This window comes from Dioscorea cayenensis, chromosome 1, assembly GCF_009730915.1.
Source record: "Dioscorea cayenensis subsp. rotundata cultivar TDr96_F1 chromosome 1, TDr96_F1_v2_PseudoChromosome.rev07_lg8_w22 25.fasta, whole genome shotgun sequence".
Taxonomy (NCBI): Eukaryota; Viridiplantae; Streptophyta; class Magnoliopsida; order Dioscoreales; family Dioscoreaceae; genus Dioscorea; species Dioscorea cayenensis.
This window is the reverse complement of record NC_052471.1, coordinates 21,745,725-21,751,089: the sequence shown is the minus strand read 5'-3', so window position 1 is coordinate 21,751,089 and position 5,365 is coordinate 21,745,725. Positions and strand designations below refer to the sequence as shown.

At 42.5% G+C, this 5,365-nt stretch overlaps 1 non-coding gene across 1 annotated transcript; it reads right to left on the bottom strand.

Annotated features, from left to right (window-relative positions):
- Positions 1-3,867: 3,867 nt before the first annotated feature.
- On the bottom strand, positions 3,868-3,975 carry LOC120268469. Its single transcript, XR_005538950.1, has one exon. It is a non-coding gene; the product is annotated as a small nucleolar RNA R71 (small nucleolar RNA).
- Between the last annotated feature and the right edge of the window lie 1,390 nt (positions 3,976-5,365).

Sequence of the window (5,365 nt, the reverse complement as noted above, 5' to 3'; positions counted from 1 at the left end):
GGACCTTGTAGGGGGTTAGGATCCTTCGCCGGGAATTAGGGTTGGATCAATCTTTAGGAATTGGATACACGCTTGGAATTCCCTAGAGTGCTTTTGCGGTCATATGTGGTGTGAGGTGTTGAGATTGAGCGATTTCTCCACCGGGACCTCAGTGGGGGACTAGTATCGGTGATCTAGAGATAGACCCGATTATGTTTGGATTTCCATGACTTAACTTACTCATCATAGAAACACTTTCCTTATCCGGTACCTAATACCTGAATCCTAGGGGGAGCATTGCCCGAATACCCGACTTTTACTGATTGAGATTCTCCTTCCATTTTACCCTTGCATATTCGTCTCCGGTGTTCATCTCTTCGCACATTAGATCACCACACTATCCCATTATCATTAGGCTAGATAGCAGAGAAGAAGTTAGTACTAGTAGCCCTGTTCCCTGTGGATTCGACTACCCGACTCACCGGGTATTTATTACTTCGACACCCGTGCACTTGCGGTACACACACGCATATTCGGACGTGTCATTAACCCCTTATGATAAGGAGCACTTATAAACCATACAAGGAAAACAAAAACATAAAAGAAGTAATGAAAACCCCCTCTAGGTTGTGATTCCCTTGAATGGATGAAGCTTCACAAGTTTGTGGATGATGGCTTAGAACTTCACTCCAACACCTTCTCCTTTGCTCCTCTCCCTCTTGGTGATGATGTATGCTTGTTTCCCCCTAGAATCTCTGCTGAAAGATGTCCAAAAGGCCCCAAAGAAGTGTGGTGGCGGCAGCTCAAATGGCAAAGGAAAAAGTCTCTTGTTCTACCCTAAAAGTCAGCTTTTATACCTCTCATGGCTTACGGGTTGTATAGGGGTGGTATGTGGGTCATATAGCACTCAAATAATCTAGATTCGTGCTTCATACGAGGTCCATATGGCCTCCATACGGCCCTTATACTGGGTGGTATGAAGGTGATATGAAAATCTGGGCAGACAGCTTCAATTTCATCCCGCTGCTATAGTGCATACGGCCCCCATACTGGGTGGTATGGGGGTGGTATGAAATTGTTGTTTCTTCTCTTTTCGTCTAAATGATATCTTCTTGTTCTCCATGGCTTTCTTATGCCCTACAAAGTAAATAGTAGACAATTAAGCGCAAAATGGGCATCAAACCACACAAAATACATGCAAAATGAATACGATATATATATATATGAAAATACCTACATTTAGACACTTATCAGTTGACTTGAGTGAGTTCACATAATTACACAAGTTTTGGGTTTGTTGTCCTTTTTTATTAAAGTTTTTAGCTAGAGCAATGATTTTTCGTATTTAGTGTTGAAATCTCCCTTACTTGTAGAATGCTCTCTTTGTATGCTATGGTGAACCTAAGGCCAGGCACTTCCAATATTCCTTTGTCTATACTTTAATGTTTTAATTTTTTCTTGAGGACAAGCAAAAGCTTAAGTGTGGGGGAGTTTGATAAGTGCTTGTGTGATAAGAATACGAAGTGCTCTTTCCTTATGATGAGCATTACTTTTCTCGGGTTTTAACACTAATATGTGTGCATTTATGTTACTTTCATGCATATAGGGTTGTGAAGCCGAAGGATAGAGAAAGAAGCAAATGTAGATCGTGAATGTACCATTTGGAGGAAGTCTTGAGAAAGTTCAAATGTGAAGACATAAGTCGGGTTTAAGATACGAGAATGTGTGCCAACCTCCTTGTATTCAAGTTAGCACAATGATTTGTAGGGGCACAAGGGCAGTCACATTCAAGCATTCCGGCTTCTGCATGTATAGAAAGATCTTCACCAATGTGTCCATTTATTGAAGATGCAAAGCGATCTATGGTGTAAACGTGTGTCCGTTTACACTACCTCGATGAAAACATGGATTTGGTAGTGTTTCGGGCCAGTACTGTAGTAGGCTACTGTAGCAAATATTGTCATAAACACTATAGCAGGTACTGTTCATAGCCGCCCGAAGAAGGAGTAAAACAGAGAATCCACACGGCCGTGTTTAAATTCCACACGCCCGTACAAAAAATCCATATGGGCGTGTGGATTCCCGATTCCAGCCCTATTTAAGTCCGATTTTAACCCCGATTTCAGATTCTATTCACCAACGTTTCCCCAACTTGAGAGAGGGTTGTGGCTATGGTTTTGAGAAGCATTGGCTGGGGATTTGGAGAGATTCTACGGCTCTGACATCGCACTCCGTTTGGAAGAAGGTTGGTGGGAAAGCTTTCATCAGCACAGATCCGGCGAGGTGTATCCTAGGCCGGACAAAGGGACCCTTGGATGAGTAGAGGACTCTCCACAAGACCATCCCCATGACTATCAAGGGGGTTTTCTATGGATTCTTTGGTTTTACATTTGATATCATTGATTGTAATTAGCTCCATGGAGAGCTAAACCCCCTAGTTGGTACTTGGATATTTTTGAACCCTAGGATGTATTTGTTTCATTGAACCTTTTTATTATGTTTTCAATTAATTAATGTTTTATTTGAGTTCCAATCTTGTAAGCTTGATTGTGTGAATACTCCCTTAGAGTGACACTAGGGTTGAGAGTTCTTGTTGGTAACTCTTGTAGAATCTATTAGAGTGAATGAGCTAAGGGATGACCCTCCGCTGGGGCTTAGTTGCGAGTGCAATGGAGTGAAGCGTTGAGGTGATTTTAGCATCGAAGGCTTAATTGTGGTTAGGAACCTTTCTTCTGGACCAAGGGTTAGGTCTACAATTAGGAAGAGATTTATCACTTGGAATCCCTAGAGCTTAATGCAATCCTTCTTACGAGTGCGAGGTTGAGAGGTTGTTCAACCTCTCCTTCGGGACATGTAGAGGATTAGGCTTGGTTAACCCTATATTCGGGGCCATGCATTGAAGGATGTCCCTGACTCACCATTGCATTAGTTAGGAAGCATAATAGAGAGTTCTTACACTTAAAACGATTTTCCTAGGCGGATCAATACCCGGGTACCCCATCTTTATCGATTGCCTTACCTTCTACTTTACTTTTGCTCTCTTTCGGGTTGTTTTACTTATGAGAATTGAATCTTATCACACATATCACTATTCATCTTTCATATAGTTTCGAAGCAAATTAAGTATTTTTATTCCCTTTTCCCTATGATATGATACCCCACTCACATGGGATTTATTACTTCGACAACTCCATGCACTTGCGGGGAGCCTTGTCAAGTTTTTTCCGCCGCTGCCAAGGAAAAAGCATTTAGAGATATTTTGCACTCTTGTTTCCTTAGCTATTCCTTTATACATTCTATTTCACATTTTTTTCTTTTCTATCATCATTTTGATTTGTTTTCTTTCCTTTGTGCAGCTTCAGGTTGATGACCCGAGGGAACCCTTCAATATTGAATGAAGGAGATCCCGAGCTTGAAAGAACACTTATAAGAAAAGGGAAAGGACCTGTGGAAGAGCAATCTAATCTAGCTGATTTGGAAGTTGAAGAGTCAGATAATATGGCAGACCAGAATGAGCAGCAGAGGACACTCTTTGATTATGCTAGATCCTTAGTTTTGGGCACACAATCGAGTAATGTGCGACCCCCAATTACAGCTCAGAATTTTGATCTAAAGCAGGCATTCATCCACATGTTGCAGCAATCCGCACAGTTCAATGGTTTGGCCGATGAGGATCCAAACAGTCACATAGAGAACTTTCTCGAGGTGTGTGATATGCTCAAGATAAATGGGGTGACGGATGATGCCATCAAGTTGATAGCCTTCCCATCTTCCCTAAAAGGGAGAGCAAAGCAGTGGCTTCACTCATTACCTAGAGCTTTGATTACTACATGGAAGGAGATGGTAGAAGCTGTTCTAGCCCGCTATTTCCCTCTTGGAAAATCTGCAAAGCTTAGGAATAAGATCTCATCCTTTGTATAGATGGGAATTGGAGTCTCTATTCGAGACATGGGAAATGTTCAAGGAGCTCCTGAGAAAGTGCCCACAACACGAATTCCCGGAGTGGATGATTATTCAGACTTTTTACAACGGTTTGAATCCGAGTTTAAGACAACTCTTAGATGCGGTAGTAGGAGCTACCTTTAGGTAGCAAGACCCCCGATGAGGCCCGTCAACTTATTGAAGAAATGGGTTTAAACAGCTACCAATGGAATGCCAAAGAGAAGAAAAAGGTGGCTGGTCTTCACGAGATAGATGCAGTAACTTCATTGGCGGCGCAAGTGGAAAATTTGAGTAAGAAATTAGATCTTCTAACTTCAAACAGAGTGGCAGCCATGAGTACTTGCACCAGGTGTGATGAAGGACATGCTTCCTCTGATTGCCCGATCTCTATTGGTGATGCATCTTCGGTTGAGAATGTCGATTTTGTATGTGATGGCATGAGGACTCAAGGAAACCCATCTAGCAATACCAACAATCTTGGTTGGAAGAATCATCCCAATTTCTCGTGGAGCAACCAAGGTCCACAAAAGGCAATGGGGCCACCGGGTTACCAACAACAAGCCCCAAACGTGGAAAACAGAGTTTCAGGTTTTGAAACCCGAATGAATGATTTAGAGAAGGCCTTGACTAGATTTGTGCAATCTTCAAATACAAGGTTTGAATCAGTTGAGGCTACACTTCGCAATCACACCGCCTCTTTGCATAACCTTGAAAATCAGGTGGGGCAGATTGCGAAGTCTCTCACAGAAAAGCCACATGGAAGCTTGCTTGGCAATACCGAGACCAACCCTAGAGAGCATGTGAAGGCGATCACTTTGAGAAGTGGTTGTGAGGTTGAAGGTAGGCTTCTGTGTGAGAAGCCAAAAGAACACGCACCCGAGGTTATAGAGGTTAAAGAGGGAACAAGCAAAGAGAAGGAGGTGGCAACCCCACCTTTCAAGCCGAGAATCCCTTATCCCTCTAGATTGAAGAATGACCAAGGGTATGAATAGTACAAGAAGTTTTTCAGTTTGTTCAAGTACCTCCACAACAATATTCCTTTTGTTGTGGCATTAGCTCAAATGCCTAAGAATGCAAAATTCTTGAAAGACTTGTTGACTAACAAGAGGAAGTTGGAGGAGAGTGCTTCAGTAATGTTAGATGCATCTTCTTCGGTGGTATTGCAAAAGAACATGCCAAACAAGAAGAAAGACCCGGGAAAGTTCATCATTCCGTGTAATATTGGCAATCTAGGTGAAGAAATGGCATTGGCGGACTCAGGGGCTAGCATCAACGTCATGCCATACACTTTCTTTCAAAAGCTAGGCTTGGGCGAGCCTAGGCCCACTCGGATGACTTTTCAATTGGTGGACCGAACGGTGCGACATCCAAGGGGCATTATCGAAGATGTGTGATAAGTGATTGGGCAATAAGAATGTGAATTGTTCTTTCCTTATGATGAGCA